The sequence below is a fragment of the Daphnia pulicaria genome, chromosome 8, assembly GCF_021234035.1.
Source record: "Daphnia pulicaria isolate SC F1-1A chromosome 8, SC_F0-13Bv2, whole genome shotgun sequence".
In the NCBI taxonomy this organism is placed as follows: Eukaryota; Metazoa; Arthropoda; class Branchiopoda; order Diplostraca; family Daphniidae; genus Daphnia; species Daphnia pulicaria.
Genome location: NC_060920.1, coordinates 6790072 through 6811578, shown reverse-complemented (window position 1 = coordinate 6811578; position 21507 = coordinate 6790072). Strand labels below are relative to the sequence as shown.

Here is a 21507-nt window from a genome sequence, read left to right as displayed (position 1 = left end):
ATGCCTTTTTTCTACTGTTATGTGTAACTTCTCGCGTTTATGGTCTCAAAAACATGTAATTGCAAACTATAATTGACTGTGGGAAATAACATATTGTTTGCCAACTTAAAGCATCCCACATACACTTGCAGTTGATTGCAGGATTACAGTATTATTTTTTTACGTCACCGCTACTCATCGCTCACCTTTAATTTATTCCTCTACTCAACCAGCAGATCTATGACAATCGCGATACTTTCGAGTGGTCAAAGAGTACGTCTCTAATTTCAGCATCAACTGTCGATCAGGTTATTATGGCTACCAGCAATATTTAATTGCTTTCTTTCATACCTTTAACTACGTGCTATTGCGTTCAACAACTTTTTTGTCTTGCTTGCCGGGTTTGTGACAATTAAGGGGTCATCGTCTAATGAAATATTGATGATGACACTACAAAACTATCAAACTAACTCAGCCTTAAAACGCAGAATCAAGAAGGAGAACAAATTTTGCATCAATTTTGATCTTTAAATGGTTAAGCAACACCTATTTGTATTTGTAAATTGTTCAGTCGCCAATCCAATTTTCAAATCTCCTATCAAGGGTAATTTGACTACTGCAAACTTTTATTATTCTAAATGCAGACCGAGCAAAAAAAAAATTCACCGAGGAATGAAATAACATGAATGATTAAAGTAATTTCTACTAATTAAAAAATGTTATATTTCCTTTACAGCTCATCAAACTTCGGCGTTATTGAAAATATCATAAACTTGTCTTTTCTCTTTGTTTTTTGTCTCTTCTTAGTTTCTTCGTCGTATCTTTAACGTTTGTTAAGAGCAAAAGCAAACACAAACGTTGTTGATCAAGAATCTTCCACACCCCATTAGACATAGTGAGAGAGTGTTACGACACTTTCTAGTGGCGTCAGGAGAGTTTTCTGCTGTGCTATGCTGCTCATCGTTTCTTTGTTATTACTCGAACCATTTCGGATGCAAAAAAATCCCTTCATTAAAGAAAGAAGGAATGACTTTAGGTAGTGAGCGTTGGAGCCCTTTGCAGATAATGGTAAAACTTTCAGTGGCTGCTGACACTATTTTTGGACAAGAAAAATGATCAACGGCTTCATTGGGAAGTTTCTACCAGTCGTTACGAACCAACAGTTCCTAGGATGCTTGATAATCCCGATCGGCATTGGTATTAAGCTCATAATTGATAACCTGGAAATGGCAAGCGCTGCATGCTTCTTTCGTGGAAACATTGCACGAAAAAAAAACGTTATTACCCTATGGAAAAAAGCCATGAAAATGCGTGAAGAGCAATCAATTAAAAAGCTACTTCAAGTTTATAATCTTACGTTTTATTTACAAAAAACACAGGACTGTAGCAGAAATCTAGTAGATGTTTCAGTTACATCTTATTCAAGAAGATCAATTTACATACAAAGAATTGCATCCAGGGACAATTTCATTGACGAATCACTTCAGAAGAGGAGATTTTAATGGAAAGGAATTTGTTGTGGCCTGTAATACGGGGGAATTTCTTGAAAGAAGTTCTGGAATAATAGCCTGAATTTTAAGAGGCGGGTACTGCTGACGGACGTTGTAAATAGTTATTTATCCAATTTCCATGAAATATATCTTTTTTCGTCGCAGATGACTACTGAACTCAATTACAGGATATACTGTTAGTACTAAAAACAATACATATAGTTCGTGGGGTAACTGTATCGCACTGTCATACCAGCCAAAAGGTTTGCTAATTTTTTAGTCTTTTATTAAATTTCGTGATATAAGGTGATCAATTAACTATAATCCGACATGCGTCCTAATGCCGATGCGGATGTTGGGTAAATCGAAACAATTATAACAATACATAAATCATTTATCGTTACTTTTAAAAATTTGGAATTTTGACACAGCTGCGGGATTTGATATTGCAAGAGGAATTGAGTTCAGGTCTATAGGTAAGTTCCAATCGCTCATAATTTTATACAGTAGAATTATAGCTTTTGTAGTATTAGTTCAAAGCCTTTATTGAATACCGAGCACGCGTATACATTGAGACACTGAAGTGGCGGATAGAGAGGGAGAACAGAGAGAGAGGGAGAATGAAGAGGGAGAGCAGCAAGGGAGAACGGCGAGGGAGAATGAGAGGAAGAACAGCGAGGGAGAACAGCTGCTGGCTGGCTGCTACTGACGCTACTGACTGACTGGCCGGCTCCCGACTGACTGCGAGGATGTCGTGGCTGCTGGGTTATATACCGGGGTTGTATCCGATGCAATTTGGAGATGTCGCCGAATTGCATGTTGTTCGGGAAAATTGCATGAAGGGAAAAGGTACCCCGAAAGGTATGACAGGAGGGTAATAGGAATATGTATGGGTAATAATGAGGTGAGCGATGGGGTCTGACTCGGCAGAGTCGAAGATGTTAATTAGAGATTGGTGGGAAGCTGAGGTTGCGGAAAGAAGGGAAAGCGCTGTGGGAGAAGAAGATCAATACTTGAGAAAATACATTACAGCTTTATTTTAAAATGGAACTTTATCATTAATTGAGTAAGCAAAGCTCGATCATTCAGGTTAAGCCCTGACGGAGTGATATTCTGCTTCTCCAGAAGGATGCAGTATCATGAAGCCAGGACGATGCTGCAAACCGTACCAGAAGTGAGGAGCGTGTCGTAATGATCGATGATCAATTTAGCTTCAAGTTAAGCGCATTAGGTTGGTCGGTGGGGTAAGAAGTTCAGTGCGTTAAAAACACAAAAAGTCACGTCCAGAGATACGGACGAAACTGTTAACATGGTGATTGTATCTCTATAAAGAGGCAATCTCCAAATCCTAATAATTCAGATTGTTCCCTTATTTTCAGAATCAATTAAACCATCAAAAATATTTTATAATTTTTTATCATTGACTTATGCAACATGTGACGTTTAATCCTGAGCAACCTCACTTCTCAAATATTTTACCAATAACAAGATCAGCAAATAACTATATATGGTCAACAAACCATATTCTAAACCTGTGATACAGCAGACCCCCATACTCCCATAGTAAAATATAAAAAGTACATATCATATCATATCATTCATCATCATATCATATTCATTTGAAAATGTCCTTCCAAATGTTTACCATTGAGAATAGCATCAAATGAAAATATAGTAATTTACTGTTACTGTTCCCAGTTCTCATACCAACATACTTTTTACAGAAACCTATTTTGTCCAAAATATACCTTTCTTTTAGTGAAGGTTGGAAAAATCCCAGCTAAACCACCAAACCAACTATTGCTTCCATCCTACCCTCGACACAAGAAATGAACTACATCATATTAAAACAAATTAAAAATGAAATTCATATTAAACATCAATGAACGAATAGAATAAAAAGCGAAATGAACACATTACATTCTGGCAGTCTTTTATCATGAACTACAATGGACGGAAATAATTCTCAAAACGACCCTTCCCTATATTTATTTTTCTTAACTCGCTCACAACGAAGACGTTTCCACCGATTCATTACAATGCACAGAAGAAGAAGACGATCAAGAGGAACAAGAAGAAGAACGGGCAACACGGAGCCGACGTCGCCAGAAGTCATCTAATTCTTCCGAGTCCTCTCGACGAAGCAGTAACCGACAATTGGCCGAACGACAGACGTTGTCACGTGACAAAAGCGGACAAGACAGCCTGGAAAGTGACAATGATAAATCCAAAGGTGATTTATCTCTTGGAAATGAATCTCTTGAAGTTTCACGTCACGTTTCACCGAAACACCGATCTAAGCGACGACAACAAGCACGACCAAAGCGTTGGAAACTAGCTTTCAAAGCCAGAAATTGGTAATAATAATTGATTTCATATGGTTGATTTCTTTACTTTTTCCCCTTTATTCTAATAGGTTGTCACCAATACTTGTAGACCGCAAGCACGGTTAGAAGTTGGGCGTGTGGAAGGTTCTCAAAGATGGTGGGACTATCTACCGATGTAACAACAGGAATAAAAAGAATAGTTGTAAATGCACCATATTACACAAAGGTATTATATATTTAAGATGAGTAAACCTTACTCTCATTCTACATCTCATTTTTATCGCTTTAGGCATTTCCGCGACGTAGCGCGGACAAGACTTGCCTTCTTGCCCAAAAGACACAAAATTTGTATGAACGCCTTGTCATTTACATAGATGCAATGAAAGCAGGTTTAAAGGACAAAGGACTTTCTGGTCGTGCCGTGGCACAGCCAATCACCGATGCTCACTTCAATGCCGATCAGAAGATGCGCATGGTTAAAGACGATTATCTGATCAGGGCAATAAACTGCGCCAGAGAAAAAAACCAGAGTGGCAAATCCAAAAGACCTAAGCTTCGAAATCGACGACAATGGCATACCAGAGGGTCTCAATGTCTGGGATGTACACACTGGACATGGAGACCGAAAAAAAAGACATATTATCTGTTATACCGATAAACAGGTAAGATTTTTGGCTACTTCTCGATGGTGGTACATGGACGGGACTTTCAAGATCGTCAAGAATCCGTTCATACAGTTATGGACGATCAATGCCTTCATCCGCGTTAAAAACCTCACGTCCTTATGTCAAAGCGTACACGAAAAGAATACAAGGGCGTTCTAAAGATCATCGTTAACAAGATTCTGAAAAACAAGAAAGCGGTGACTCAATGTGTAATGGACTTTGAAAAAGCCGTATGGTTGGCACTCGAAGACGTGTTTGTGATTTTTGTAGTCTTGATAGAGTGATGATGTGGAGTTAATTTGATGTGGGTTGAAAAAACTAGGTTTAACAAGTGCATACCGAAGTAAGCAATCCAATCAAGTCCGCTCTATATGCAGGTAATTCATTTCTTTAAAAAAAATCCTGTACGATATACCTATTACACATATTTTACAAGAAGTTAATGTGCTTTCATTTACTGCCAAAAGGGAAAATCGCCGCTGTGATTGGAGACTTGAGGCTAGCAGTTTAAGACATTCAAAATCATGATGAGCGGAAGTTAGTCGATTGTGTAATGTATTACGATTACAATGATGTGATCTGATATGAATAATATATATAATAATGATCAAAAATTATAGAGACGAAGCGGAATGTTTGAGTGCCTAAATGGATAGATTTAACAATCCGAATTTTTCAGATTAGCACCAGATTAAGGCCCAACAGCTGGGCGTTCAGGCCAACATAGAAGGTAGGGCCTGAACGCCGGTGCCTGAACGTCCATTACCCGCGCTAATGTCCAAAAGAAGGTAATTGGATATGGCAATCCGTTTTACCGCAATAAAAAAAAATGTTTTTGTCTGCTCTTGTCTGCACCCTCCTTTTCTTTTTTTTGCGATCCCTCGCCATCTAGCGCTCGGTCTCCAAGCTGATTTTCTGCCATTTTCAGTGGTTAAATTACTTGAAATAGTTTGACAAGATGACAACATGTAGAATTGGAGATCTAATCGTGTTATTGCTTATTGATAACGTAAAATTCGTGTGACAATTGTGTAATATCGTGATGGAAATTGAGCGGCTGAAGTCAAAGGATTGCAATTTATTCAAAAATTGTATTATATTCCTTCGCGCACACCATTTGACAATTTTTTCTTCTTACTTCAGACGCGCTTGAGATTATCAAAGTATAAAGCTATGGGCTTCTAGATGGGTCATGTCAGTATAATAAATTAATGTAGCAATTGACTTATTTTTGCAGAATTGAAAAATTAAAACTGTTAAAAAGAATTACAAATGAACAAGGAGAACATGATTCAGGCCATGCAAATAAATCACTTTATTTCTCTGTAAGCTGTTAATCATGTCAATTTGCACTGTACGGTGACAATTTAAAATTAGAGGGTCTGTGTAGTAATTTGCAGCCTTTATAATTTAGTTACTGTACTAAATAAAAATATTCATGTGTCCATCGAAAAAGCAAATATATTACACTTTAAAATCACCTTGGAAAAACTTTTGCACAAAAATGTAGACTGGTCTCTTAACTAACTAAATCATTGCATTTTATCATGTCAACACTGTAATTTGAATCAACCATGATGTTGGTTTGCATGGGGACAACAAACACCATCTTGGGGAACAGACCCTAAATAAAATTAAGTTTGAGATAGTTTATTATACTTTTTTCTAACTTCATTTACAATTAAATTACCTTGAGAGATTTCCCATCACGGACATTTCTTTGAACAACTTTCAGGAACTTTTCAATTTTTATATGAAGGCAATAACCTCCACAGGTATCCAGTCCTTTAAAAACCTAGAACAGAGGTAATTTAAATTTAAAATTTCACGTACAAACAATGTCTTTTTTCACTTTATAAATTACATACTTCTCTAATTCATCTGACATTTCTTTACTTGAGCAGTCTCTGTAATAGCTTATGGAACGAATTCCTATAGACATTCTTGACATTTCTTCATCATGCAATAGAAGAGTTGCTCGCTAGACTTGGTTAGTTTCTATATTCCTCTTTGTTCCCGTTGAATTGGAACCCTATTTTCCACCAAAATACAAACACACAGTAATCACACAACATTCAGTCGGATTTTTTTTGGTTTAAACCTATCCTTTTGATACTTTTTGAATCCTAACGCTAGTTCTTCTTCTCTTTCCGTTAGAGATGAATTCGTCACCACATCATTCACATTTTGAAAAGAGTTTCCTCTTAATTTTCCATCTTGTTATAGTAACTGTAATTGTAGCCTAAGGATTTGAGCTGCAAAAGTACATTAGGTTTATGTAAATTAATGAATGAATATAATACAATTTTTAAAAATTTACCATACTTTGCCTTCATCTGCTCAATTTCCATCACGATAAAGTACAATTTAACACGAATTCCACGTTATCAGTTACACGATTAGATCTCCAATTCTCCATGTTGTCAAACTATTTCAATGAAAAATGGCAGAAAATAATCTTGCAGACCGAGCGCTAGATGGCAAGGGGTCTCTAAAAAACAAAAAAGACGGTGCAGACAATTTTTTTTAGTGCGGTAAAACGGATTACCATAATTGGATGCTACTTCATCTTCAATTTGCTTGATTTTCAGTGCTTACATTCCATCTGCAACTTTTTCTGGGTTATCTACTGATTTTTCTTTACTGTCTGCCATTCTATCCTTTCGTGGATGGCCCGTGTAGATGTAGACAAAACAAGGTAGCAGCCCTAGCCCCACTGTCCAACTGGTGAAAGATGATCTTAACATCTTAATCAAATAACTTTCACTCAATTTCTTTTGAATTTAATACTAAAATTACTTGACATCATTCATATTTTACCTATTTTGGCAATCTCACAAGGTCTTACATTGAGTTTATCTGTTGTTTTCGTGTTAATTAAAATATTTTTTTTTATTCGTGAAGATCTTACGAAGAAGTACAATTTCTTTGTTGTTATTTCAATTTGAACATTCTTTATTGATTGTTGCGTCTACGATGTTGAACTTTGTGTCTACTTTCTTCCTGTCTACGTTGATTTTCCTCCCTTTGATTTGGTCGTCTTTGATCTTGACTATTGTGGTGTTCGTAGTGACGGCGTGGACCATTTTGAGCTACCCATGGTTGCTGTTTTGCAAGACGTGGTTCCTGTAGAATGAGACGTGGTGGCCGTAGAACGAAACATGGTTGCGTTGAGCCAAAAAGGGTTCATTTTGTTGAGCGGGTTGATGAGGATGAAAAGGCTGGTATTCCATAAGCATGAAATGGTGACGAGCAATGAAGGGTTCACTAGCATGAAAGGGTGGATGTGCTGAATGGGTTGATTTTGATGAGAGCAATGATAATTTTGTACGAGATGGGCTGGCTGTTGAAAATTTGGATTCCTTGGCCGTGAGTGGTAGCGTAACATAAAAGTTGGTCTTCTGCCACCCCATCCACACCCTTGTATTGGCGGGTATTGAAAAGAAACACAGTACAAAGAGTGAAACAGGTGAAAACAGGGATAAGGAATAAAACAAGAAGAAGATAATAGAAATATTTACCAAATAATGGGGAAATGCCCAAGCGTTGTGGACGACTGCATTATTGAAATGATAAACCGTCCATGGTGGACGGTACAGGGGATTTAAAGCCCTGAAACTCCTTTGGATTTCTCTGTGTGCGTAGCACACTGCTAAACGAAAGTAAGTACAAGCAACAATGTATCCCTTAAACGCCGAATGTTACTCTGATGGTAACCTATTCCATCCACATTTTCAGCTTCGACCAGAATTGCCGCTGTGATGACCATTATTTCTCCAAACCACAAGCTAAGTTACATAGTATATGTTAATACAATAACTACTTTTCTTATAGAAAATTACTAATATTGAATGCGTGTGATTTAGACAACTTTATTGATCTGTTTCGGCGTTTGCTGATCCACGTCGTGAAGTCTACTGCATTGATTTAGTTACAAAGCTGGATTAAGTGACGAGTGTCAAGTTACAAAATTTTTATTCATGAAGATTTTATCAAGTAGTACAATTTCCTTGTTATTATTCAAATTTGAATACTTTTTATTGAGTGTTGCGGTTGCGATGTTGAACGTTGTGTCTTCTCTCTAGCTAGCTTCGTAGATTGTCCTCCCTTTGATGTTGTCGTCGTTGATCTTGACTATTCTGGGATTCTTAGTGTCGTCGTGGATCATTTTGAGCTAGCCGTGGTTGCTGTTGAGCTAGACGTGGTTGCTGTTGAGTTACGTGGTTGCTGTAGAAAAAGACGTGGTTGCTGTAGACATGGTGGTTGTTGAGCAAGAAAAGGGTTGATATTGTTGAGGGGGTTGATGATGATTTTGTACAAGACGGGTGGTTGTTGAAAATGAAAGGGTTGATTTTCATGAGGGGGTTGATAATTTGGTACAAGGCGGGGTGGTTGTTAAAAATTATGAGTTTATCTTGGCAGTGAGATAAAGCGCAACTTAAAGTTTGCCTTCTGCCACCCCATCCAGATCCTTGTATTGGAGGATACTGAAAAGAAAAATAGTTATAGGAAAGAGCTATTCCTCGAAACCCAAGTGACATAACGAAAAGTAGTAAGCTGAGTGATATACATTTCGATGACAGTGACATTCTGAACACTGTACTAAAAACTGTGAATGGTAGACGTATTGAAGTCCCGTCGCGAGGTCGTATTAAAGCTACAGCTGAGCCAATCAAATTTCCAAGTAAAAAACTAGATTATGTTTTATTACTATATTATCTTAATAACATGTCTCATTTTGCTCGACAACAGATTGTTCATCATATCTCAGTAATATGGTCAAACCCCAAACCTCCGTTGTTTATTTTAAAACACCATGAGACCAATTGATTTTTTGAACTGAACTTATTTGCACCTCTTGCGGTCACCAATTTCCAGGGTTGGGAACCGATACTTCGAAAAAATATTTTCGATAACGATACCGATACCCACCATTTTTTCTATTTTCGATTATCGGCCGATAATGCAAAAAAAGTATCGGTATCGCGATGAACGTTGATTTTGCGATGAAAATTAAAAAAACACAAAAATTTCCAAAAATGCATGACACTCTGCTCAGTTTAATCACAGGGAAAAAATTTATGCATAGATGACTCACTGTTGTTTTAAACTATCAAGAACCCTCTTATTACATCGAAGAAAAACAAGCATTTCAAAGTTGACGTTGCTTAAAAGCGTTCGTAATGGAGTAAGAATGCGACCTCCAAGGGAAAAGAGACGCTCACAAGCAGCACTGGCAGGCAGACCGACATTGTAGTAAAAAAAAGTCGCTTTATCAATGGATATTGATTGAGAAATGTGAGGTCATCTGTTTTCTTTGATTCAAGGTAACGGGTTAATTCAATTTTCCAAATATTGTCGGAAGATTGGTCACATTTTTTTCCTTTTGAAAGAGTGAAAAAATCGTGTTTTTCTTCTTCGGGCGATATAGATTTGCTGGGGCTTGAATTACTTTGATCTTCTTCCTGCATTGCTTGTAATTTTTTTTAAATTCTCGATATAATTTTCTTCTGGAGCTTTTTTTTCATTTTCTTCTCTGTCGTATAACCAGCAAAGCTCAAACTTGGGATGGATGACAGCAGCCAATTGAAAATATTCCAGGTTAAAAAACCTATCAAAACATTTGGATATGCCGTCTAGTAATACTTGTACGAGCGGCTTGCAGATTAGAAGGGGTGGTTCTTTCTCAGCGAGTTGGCCAAGACGTGTTCTAATCACAACAATGGTTGGCAGTAAATAACCAGACGTAACTTGGGTATGCTGCTCCCCTTGCAAGACATCCAAAGCATACGCTACTGGTGTCATCACTGATACATATTCTGAAATAAACAAATAGTCTTCTAAAGTGAGAGCAGGAACTTTCAAAAATTCGCAGACATCTTTCAAATTTTTCTTCATTGTCTTAACAGTATTTACGTCTGAGACCAAATTGTTTACGTGTTTAATTGCGTCAAACCAGGCGTTCCAACGCGTATCATTTGGAATAATAAACAACGTTCCTAACAAAAGTAGAAATATAAAAAAAAGTAATTTGGCAATTTTGCCTTCAGAACAGATGAATAACATGTTCGTAGTTTTAAGGAAATAAAGTTAGAAGTAAGTCAGTGAATAATTTATTTTTGGTGCAAAGATACGATAAATCACCATTTAATGTAGGATAATAGTCTTGGCAACCCCTTCTTCTTCTATTTACCAAGGTTCCACAAACGTAGAAAACGATGTTGTCGTTTATTGTGTTCCCGTTTTCGCGATTGACACCATTTTCTCAAAGTTTTTCACAGTAGTTGTTAATCTCTACAACAATTCCGTCCAACAGAATATCCCGCATATTCTTCTCTTCCACCTTGTTAGCTTTCTTGTTTTCTTGATACATTTTCTTAAAGCTTGAGAAAAGTTCTATATCTTCGGCATCATCTACATTCCCCTGTAAAGCAATTTTTGTCATGTAGTAGAACGACAGCAAGCAGTACAAATGCAAAAAAGACGAGCTGCATTGCTTTTCACATTCACTATCAGCAGCGCGAATCAAACCAAAAAATCTCTTCACAATAGAAAACAAAATAAGAAAAGAACAATTGCTTGTTGACTTTAATAATTACCCCTATTAAATCTTGGTTTAATGTGCCCGTCAAGACGTATTTGTAAGGGTCATCTTTCCTTAAAAGGAATTCGGTAATATCGATAATGCTAGCGATCGTAACTTTCAGCCCATTCATCGTCACTGTGGAGGCAAATATTGGTAGAGATGAGTCTTCACCAGTTATGTCTTCCTGCTCATTGTAGTAACCTTGGGTGTCGATACCGCTGGGATGGGCTTCTTCAAACTGAGCAGCGACATTCACGTCGAAGCATTCGTCATTTTCTATCGTCATTTGGTAATCAGAATCGCCATTGTTGTCATGTAATAAAGGATTTTGCGCTCCGTCGTCCTCCCCATCTCCGTAACCCTTTTACACGAAAGGCATCGAATATCGCCGAGTTTGAGCGACATTATTGTTACGTGTTTTTTGGCAGCAATTTTGGTAAGCTTCTGAAGCTTCGCGGAGGTCATAAAAATCTGTCAATGCCTGAATCGCGAAATATGAATATGAGGGCTGTTTAAATATTTGTGAGTACCTTCTTATTTGTCTCCCAGATTTCGAGAATGACCCCTTTGCCTTTAAACCTTGCATTACTTGTATCAAACCAATTGTTTGCCAATAAAAGATAGTCTTGAGTAACTGGACTAGCACTAAATTGGATTTCATATTTAAAAAAACTGTAATTATGAAAAAGAAATTAACTATGCGCAATTTCATTTTTTGTCCCGCGTCGTAGTGGAAATATCCAATAGCGTAGGATGCGGATTTGGAGAGAACTTGGGCAGCGTAAAAACCTCGCATTTTCTGGAAGCTGTTGGGGTATATGATGGCATGAGTCCATTTACGAATCACTCGCAAGCCTCCCCGACTAACGGTGTCATACTTATCATTTTGTATTTTATACAGCTTTTCGAGATATTTGAAAGAAACTCTTATAGCCACTAGCCTGTAAACCAACGACAGAAAGGTTTTACATAACATCGCATGAGTTATGTGTGTTGATAATACCTGGACATTTTGGTGGTTGAACAAATGATTTCTCAAACACTTTAGCCAATGAGGGACGTCTCTCAAACAGTAAACTGGTGTTTCGTCTTGGGTAGGATGCGCGAACTTGTTGACAACTTCTCCAGTCTTTCCCGTTACTTTGAACTGATTCCAAACAGTAACGTTTCTCTATGCGTCATCACATACTAGTGATAAAACACGTGCCCCGACTTCTTCCAGGAGAATCAATGCCTTCATAACGATTTTGAAGATATATTTTCCTTTAACTGCTCCCTTTGTTGTGAAAACTCCAATCGTTTGGATTTTGTTTGTCATGTATGAGCAAACTATGTGCACCAAAGCGTGGTCCGCCAATCTTTCATCCTGAAGCTCAGCCTCCGGATTAAATTCAGTTTCCCCCCAATTGTATTGTGCTCTGCTCACACTTTCCCACTTGTTACTACATTTCTGTGCATGTACAAGAAACGTCTATTACTATTTATCACAAATATGACGTCTTATCTAAATCGAAATGCTCATCTAATTGTTATATTGTTATCTAGGCTAAATGCACGGTTAGGACTATACTTAGACGAGTAGCCTGTAAGAACAAACATTGGAAAGAAAAGCGATATGACGACGATTGGCTGTTAGAATCCCTGTTGTTGAGCATTGAAAGCCCCAAAGCTTATACACACCTTAAGATAAAAGCATATTCTGCCACTTCCATCTCTGTCCGTACTCCGCAACATGATTAGCGCAGTGGCGAGTAATTTTGGGTTAAACTATTTCGCAATTAAAGAACTCGCAGATTACATGCGGAACAGGCCTATGAATGAACGCTACTGCAGTCTAATGTGGGATGAAATAACAATATCGGCGGAACTCAAATTCAACAAGAACACCTTTCAATTCTAGGGTTTCGTTGGTCACAATTGATGTGGGGTTCATACGGATAGCTAAAGTGACGGAAAATGAAGTGCTATAAAACAAATGCTCAAAATGTAGTGTTTTTTCTCCTGTAAATTCGAAGAGGCGGTTCAAAATATTTCGTTAGCTTTAAATTAAAATCTAGGAACTGGTGAATTAAAAAAATATCATTTACCGAAATGTTTTGAAAAACCCAAGGGAAAGCGGAGGCGTGAGATCACTTCAATTTAAGAAATTAATTGGGAGTACTTCATTTTGCGTCACTTTGCGATCACCTAGGTGCACTTAAGGGAAAGTTGGGTGACCGCAAGAGGGTCAAATAAGTGCAGCTCGACAATCAATTGGTCTCATGGTGTTTCACAACAAAATAACGGAGACTTGGAGTTTGACTAGTCCAGGTTTGTTGAATTACAAGTTTTACTTTTCCAGAGAGGCCGTCGAAAATGTTCGCGACGAAATCTTCTTTGAAGACTTGGAATTCTTACTTCAATGCAGTTAAATGAGCAGCGACATCCTAATGAAAAAAATGTATGGGTTATTTAAGCACATATGGAGCTCTTGATTTATGTACCTCTTTCTCTTGTTTGCTCTAAGAAAGTTTTGAACGACATTTCTTTTCTCTTTCTTGTATTCTTTTAACTTTATTTTCAATTCTGGGGCAAGATGCTTATTATTGGTATGCAGGCTGAAGCGGTCACCATGGTCATTAAAACGTATGAATAACAGGACACAAAGCTGCCTTAGAGAATTCGTTGATTGCAAGCCAGCGATTTCTGAGATACTTGAGGATATTCAGTGGATGTGTAAGGCGAATTCAGAATTTGGAATGCGATTTTCTTTGTGTTAAAGTTGATCTTCGTGGATTTTCTAACATGTAATAGGCTACCGTGGACCACAGCTGTCACTTCGTAGAAAAAATTCGAATCAAGGTTGGTTGACGAGTGCTGTAGATTCCAAGGGGGGTGAATCGTGATTAAATACGGGGATCTTGGGTTGGTAAAGTAAAGTAGAGAATGGTTGATATTTATTTTGCTATATTTTATTGTAATTTACTTTACCCACCAAAATCCCCTGTTTTTTCTCGTTGCCCTCGGGCTCATTCCCGTTTAGTTACTTTTCTATATGGTATTGATTAAGTAAAGAATATGTAAGGTAAAAAGTGGGTTGTTAAAATAGGCTTTTACCGTCCAGTGTGATACTGTGGCTCCCGTTTTTTTTTATTTATTTTTTTTTGGGGGGGGGGGGGTGGAGCACAAATATTTGCGTGCTTGGTCTCAGCAGGGGTATAGGGGGACAACACTCCTTACCAGGACGCAGCCAAGCAGACGAATCTTAAACGTAGTTTTACTATGGCAATTCGTTTTCCCACGATTAAAAAAAAAAAAAAAATTGTGGAAAAATTTGACTCCTGCACTCAAGCGCTCGATCTGCAAGTTCAGAAAAACATAAAAGTCTGCAGAGCATGGAGCAGTTCATTTTCTCTCCTAAGAACACGTAATCTCTATGGTAAAATTCTTTGTTATTGTTATTGTAGATCATTGAAGCCCAAATCAAATCGTGAATATTTCAGGATGGTCCACGAAGGCGAATCTCTCATGCTTGCATAATTTTTGTCCTTCTTTATTAGTCATTCAACAAAGTATGTGATTTCAGACTTGATTTTTTTATAATAACGTGATTTCCGTCTTAAAGTTGAATGCGTGTCTGAGTCGGTGCAGGACATGGCTCTAAACTACCCATTCCTTAGTCTGACTTAATATGTAAAACTTGTTGTTGTTTCTTGGGAATATCGTGTGGGAAGGTTACTGCTCAACGTGCCAACAAAGAGTATTTCCTGCAAAGACAGCAGCATCAGGTGGCAGTTGTCCAATCACCGTCAAGTTCTCATGGGAAAAAGTATGTTGTCAAACCAATTGAAATTCATTTCCGGGATGCAACACCACTTTGTCAATGGCAGAGTCAAGAGATCACAAAGTGATGCTTTCATTGGTGTGAGCTAAAATACAGAGAAAATTCCACAGTAAAAACATATGTAATTTCTTAACCAAATATAGATAACTCAAAACTAAACTCCAAATTTGGTTTGGTTCCCCGAGGACAAGGCAATTCCTAGTTTCACTTTTCCCAAAAAATCCTTTAACAGAAACCGTTAAGCTACCACCATGATAGGTAAATAAACCCAAACCGTCTCTTACTATGTACAAATCTAATCTATTTACGAATTCAAGTCCATACAGACATCAACTGCATGATCAACGACGCATCTTTCCTTCAAAAACATTTGAAACACCAGAAAATTTTTTTTTAAATCTTTGGCGAGTTAATTATCCAGAAAAAGAGAAAAAAAATCATAAATAGAAGAATAGTCCGAAAAATTATTAAAAATCTGTTGCAAGAGGAAATTTTTGATGAATATAATGAAGACACCCAGCAATTCGAAAAACTTCTGCTCAACACACAGCATAGAACTTGGTAGTACAGAATACATTAAAAAAACAAATAAAATAAAATACATCATCGCTAACAGTGGTCAAATGAGGAAATATACAAGCAATAATAAGAAGAAAAACATTAACTAAACAGGGAAACGAATTAAATAATTGTCTAACTGATTAAAATTATCGACCACAAATCAAACATGGAAACAACTTATAAATGGAATAAAAACACCAACAGAAATAAAAAATAAAATGTTTACGTAGAAACTATATATTTCAATTCAATCAATTTTAACATACTAAAAACAATATTTTTTTTCAAAGTGATTTGAAATTAATTGCAATTTATTGTCCCAATATCACAACTTTTCGAAATAAAAAAATAAAAAATCCTATCATCACAATTCCTACGAAAACCAAATTACTGTAAATAAGTTCTTCGCCCCAATTACCACAACTAAGACTTAATGTAATAAAAATAAATACCACCATAAAAAGAATATTATAGAAACTTAATTCTCTAAAAATATTATACATTCATTACTATGCATAATACCTACAACAAAACATTCACTAATCCACATCACGTAGAAGTCTACAACGTGAGAAGAACAATGAAACATATTTCTATACCATTCACTTAATACACATGTAATCATTAACACATCAAAGAACTTCAAAAACCAAACCAAGAAACCAGACTCACATTACTCACATTACAGCGAAATACGCAACACTTCATCCACATATACAACTTAGTAAAATAGCACCATTAATAAATAAACAAAAAAATCTATGTTCACACTTTAGAACACAAATTCTAATCCCGGCCAATAGGACGTAGAACATGATGACAAACCACTGCAGTTCCAATATCCCTACCTTGTCCAATTAAAACCGATTACACCAATTAATAGAATCTTAAAGGAAGACATACAGAGGCGTTAATCACAAAATGAAACCAAATAGCTGTCGTTTTTTTATTTGCGGATATAAAACTGTTGTTTAGAAAAAAGAGTCAGATAGCAATTTTTGTATAGTTACTTAATCTAGAACGCTAGTATGGGAAAAAGTTCTAACCTGAAAATTGTTGAAAGTGGGAGCTATAGTGGAGCTGTGTAGCGAAATTTTGATAATGCAGTCATTCTAAAAGAAAAAAATGTACCAGGAAAATTGTATGCCTACAGAAGGCACAAATTGACACCTGGTGCTTTGCTAAAACATTGTATAGGTAAATTTCGTTGAGTTTAATAATTCATATAGTTGAGTGCAGTAATTTTCTTGGTCTCGTGGGTTTAGATGAATCTAGAGGTCAACAGATGGTATAAATAAATTCTTTACAGATTTAGGACACGCTGTTTATTTGTGTTTTGTCCAATCGAGTATTTCTGTTGTGATCCATTCACGAGTAAAGATACTAAAGTCACATGAAATTGTGACCAACGGAGAGGATTTTTGCAATCACATAGTGGGAGAGGTTTGTAAGTTGTTTTATGATTACATACATTGTATTTTAATAAACCACATTATTTGTGTTATGTTTTTTTGTGTTGGCATAAAACAGCGAAGACAAATAAAGCCATATCCAATGGTGACAAAAAAGGGAGTTTTCAGTCAAATAGTGGTAAAGCTGTGTAACTTTTTTATAATAATTAGAGTGGAAGTGAGCTTTTTGTTTTCGTTTGTATGTAGTTTGTTGTTTTTCACATTTTATTAAGTTAACTGTTAATCATGTGTATTTTTAGATGTAGAATTCGATTTCAATAGTGCGATGGTGAAAAGTCTGAAATTGAATCACAATGCCTCTCGGCAAAGATTTCCTCTCGGGAAATTTAAAGATCTAGGAATGTCGAAACTGTCCAAAATCATTATGGCAAACGGCCATCGTTGGAAATGAATCATCATCAACCAACAGCCGACCAGATACTTTATTTTGAATCAGATCCCATAGCAGTCAAAGACAGGCACAAAGTTAGAAGCATTCAACGGACAGAATAAACCAGGGATGCCAGCAAACAAAATTTCTTTTTCACGACTGCTCATCCCTTACACAGTATACAAGAACAATAAGGTCTTAGATAATGAACACATGAACATAAATGTATCCTTCTTTTTTACCATTGCGTCCAATAGGTACATTTATTCAAAGATTACGATCGAAAACGAAGGTTCGGTATTAGTAAGACCACCTCCAGACCACCCAAACCGTTGAAATTATTCATCGCTTGGAAAACTCAAGCTCGGAAATTCGCAAATTAATTCTTTATACTTTATTGGCCATGGGAAATGCTGACTGAAGATGGTGGATTTCTTTCAGGAACAACTACCTGATCTGGTTTCTGTGCCTTCGTGTACGATCTAATAAAAGGCCAGATTAATGGAATTAGTACGGGTTTGAATCTTGTCCGATTGAAATGGATTTCACCATGGAGATTACGGCCTACGTATGGTAGTAAACGATCAAGCAGTGGTCTTGTTTTGGCGATATGAATGCGCCGACAATTGGAACTTCAATGACACCCACTCACTGGCTGGTGTTTAATCGCCAGACAAAGATAATTTTCTTCTTGCCTTGAAAAAAAAAAATCTAAATAATGATGTAAATACGGAAGGTAAAGTTCTATGTTGGATCAGCGTAAGATGTAGAACGTTGTTTGTCTCAAATGATTGAAAAATGACCAATTGTCATAAAGACCCAGCAGAACGAAACAGCTCGATGAAGTATAGAACGTATTTGAAGGTGCGGGAGTCACGCTTTCTGCGACCAAGAGTAAATTTGTATAAGGCCTCCAAGGCTTAGCTGTTGGGAAACATTCCTAATTTCTTCAAATGGTGTTTAATGACGAAAAAGGATTGAGACTTTAAACATTTTCCGGGTTTGACTGAAATATATCAAGATCTTCAAAATTTGTGATCTCATTAACGTCTCCAAAGGCAAGAACTTCGAGATGAGATTGACGCATTTTTTTAAATTAGATACTCTTCTCTCATAATCCTGGCCATTTTCCATAAGATGATTCAATCTTCTCGTGTGATGGTACCATGAAAGAAGCGTGCTGCTCCTCCAATTTCCATAATATCAATTATTTTGCCAATACCAATTTCAATTGGAATAACCAGATAATTGGGGTGTTGTTTATTGACAACAAACTTGCCAATGACATGGTAAATTATTTTATCTTCTGCCAGAATGGTGTATGCATCAGTTGAAAGCTTCAGCATTTTTATTTGATTTTCTTGGCACCGATAATCTCCAGTAAAGGTCTTGTTTTCTTCTTGAGAAGTGATGGTTTTCAATCTTCTGGTGGAGACTTTTGTCGGCTTGAGAATCCAAATCCATGTCAATTCCTTTAAAAAATATACAAATGTGTATTACCATATTTTTATATTATGATCGCATAACTGTTGAAATAAAATCACATTTAAGTGGGGTAGCCGTTCTTCAAATTCAGCTCTCGTGTTTAAATCCACTCAGTGCTCTTCTGAGCTGATAATGATAACCTGGAAGTAGCCTCTCACTGTTTTGTAACGGAAAATTATTAACACAAAAAAAGATAATTCTTTCATCTAAAAAAATGCCCTAAAATTTGATAAAAAATGTAAATAATAGTGTTTTGAAATATTTATTATAAATTTTTTCCATACTATTCCGTTCTTCTTCCTCTAAATTTTGCCTATTCTTTTTCTCACCAAGTGCCTTATATTTTAGACCTTGAGTTTGTCCCTCAAATTCATCACAAAAAATTTCAACTTGATCCTAGAAGTAAACAATTTGAGAACACATTTTTTAAGATGAATTGGGCAATTGGTAGTTGGAAAAAATATTTAGCTTACAGTAGCATAGGTGTCGCATTCGAGCTGCTTGCCATCGTATTCCGTAAGCTGCTGGACGACGTACCCATCAATGGGCTCAGTCATGAAGATGACCTCCAATCCGCGCTTCTTGACACGCTCGACGAATGAGGAGTTGCTGACTTTATCTTGGTTCTCACCAGTGATGTAGTAGATGTGTTTCTAGTTCTCTTTCATGCGGGAAACGTATTCCTTGAAGGAGACCTGGTCTTCTCCAGATGCGGAAGTGTGGAAACGGATGAGGTCAGCGATCTTCTTGCGGTTGGTAGAATCTTCATGGACTCCCAACTTCAGGTTCTTGCTGAATTGTTCGTAAAACTTCTTGAAGTTCTCCTTGTACTCAGCCCACTCCTCGAAAAGTTCCATGCATTTCTTGACCAAGTTCTTGCGAATGACCTACAGTATAGCTGAGAAAAGTAACAATTAGTTTCAGTAAGTGTTGTGGTAACAAAAACTATTTAAATTACCTTCAACATCTTGTTTTGCTTAAGCATTTCACGAGAAATGTTGAAGGGATCCTCAGAGTCGACGACTCCCTTCATGAAGCTGAGGTACTCGGGGATGAGCTCCTCGCAGTTGTCCATGATAAAGACACGGCGAACGTACAACTTGATGTGGTTCTCATGCTTGCGGTTCTCAAACAGATCGAAAAGAGCACGGCATGGGAAGAAGAGGAGAGCGCGGAACTCGAGCTGGCCTTCAATAGAAAAATACTTGACAGCAAGATGATCCTCCCAGTCATTGGTCAATGACTTGTATCTAGAACTCTCCATATTCTTTCTGGCTGAGGTCATCGGGATTGCGAGTCCAGACGGGCTTGGTCTTATTTAGCTCCTCATCAGCAGAGTATTTCTCCTTGATGGTCCTCTTTTTTATCTTGCCAGCCTCCTTTTCGGCTTCCTCATCCTCACCAACATCTTCGACCTTTGGTTTCTACTCGTTCTCATCCTTCTTTCCCTCCTCCTTAGCCTCATCGTCGCTCACTTCCTTGTCGCGCTACTTCTCATCTCAACCAATAGCTTGATTGGGTAGCGAATGAACTGTGAGTTCTTCTTGACAACCTCCTTGACTTTCTTCTCCTCCAGGTAATCCATCGGATCTTCCTGTCAATATAGAAAAAACAAACAGGCATGAGCATATTTGAAATCATGCCAATGAAGACAAAGAACATACCTTCAAGTGGAGGACAATCTTGGTTCCCCTACCCATGGGTTCTCCGTGATCAAGCTTGATGGTGAAAGAACCACCAGCTGAAAGTTCCCAAACATACTGCTCATCATCATATTCATTGTGCTTGAAATGAACTCGTGCTTGGAATGAACTGTCACCTTGTCGGCAACCAGGTAAGTAGAGTAGAAACCCACACCGAACTGATCAATCATGGAGATGTCAGCTTCGGCAGAGAGGGCTTCCATCAAAGCTTTAGTTCCAGACTTGGCAATAATACCCAAGTTGTTAACCAAATTAGCCTTGGTCATGCCAATACCGCTAAAGAAAAACAGAACAGTCAAATTCGTGTTCAAATAGGAGGAACTGAAATTCTCAACTTACGTCTCCATGAGAATGAGAGAACAGTCATTCTTGTTGGGGACAATCTTGATTTCAAGATCCTTGCTGCTGTCCAACTTTCTCAAGTATTCATAACAGATCTTGTGTTTTTGTTCACTGAATCACCTGCTTGCCGTATGGCGCCGGCCAAGTACTGGCAAGTTGGAAGGGATTTCGCCGCTAGATGGAGAGTATTCAATCGTTACAATCGATTTTACATTTCTATAATCAATTGCATGTTCTGAGGGGACCATGATGAGAGCATGGTGGATGAGAAGAATGGTAGAGTCACGCCATACAATGAAACTGAAGCGTATGCTGAGGCAGGCCACTACGGCGCCATCGTCGTTTCTCCCGGTTTCAAGAGCTCTTATGGCAAATTTACATGTAAAACGGGATTTGAAACATTTATTTTTAATACTTAGACAGGTATGATGATAAATCTACTTAATAAAAGGTAAGTTCATTTATAGGACAATATTTTAAAATTATCACGGTAGATAATTCTCCAAGTCTAATGTAGAAATAAAAGTTTTAAATTTCGACGTTCGAGGCAGTCATTGAAGGGATGCTGTTTAGAAACAAGGGAAAATGCCAAACCAAATTATTTTTCTTTTATTTATTCGGTTCTACTGTCCAGTGCTGTAGTTCTAGCGACGGTAATACTTGGTTTAGGTTCTACTGTCCTATCTTCCAAATTAATAGTAAAA

At 37.3% G+C, this 21507-nt stretch overlaps 1 long non-coding RNA gene and 1 pseudogene across 1 annotated transcript; both read right to left on the bottom strand.

The window, feature by feature from the left end:
• Positions 1-5799: 5799 nt before the first annotated feature.
• Positions 5800-6710, bottom strand: LOC124311859. The gene is made up of 3 exons (XR_006910278.1): positions 6330-6710; positions 6152-6256; positions 5800-6085 (listed from the first exon to the last, which is right to left on the bottom strand). It is a non-coding gene; the product is annotated as an uncharacterized LOC124311859 (long non-coding RNA).
• Positions 6711-19207: 12497 nt separating this feature from the next.
• Positions 19208-21051, bottom strand: LOC124311911 (annotated as a pseudogene).
• Between the last annotated feature and the right edge of the window lie 456 nt (positions 21052-21507).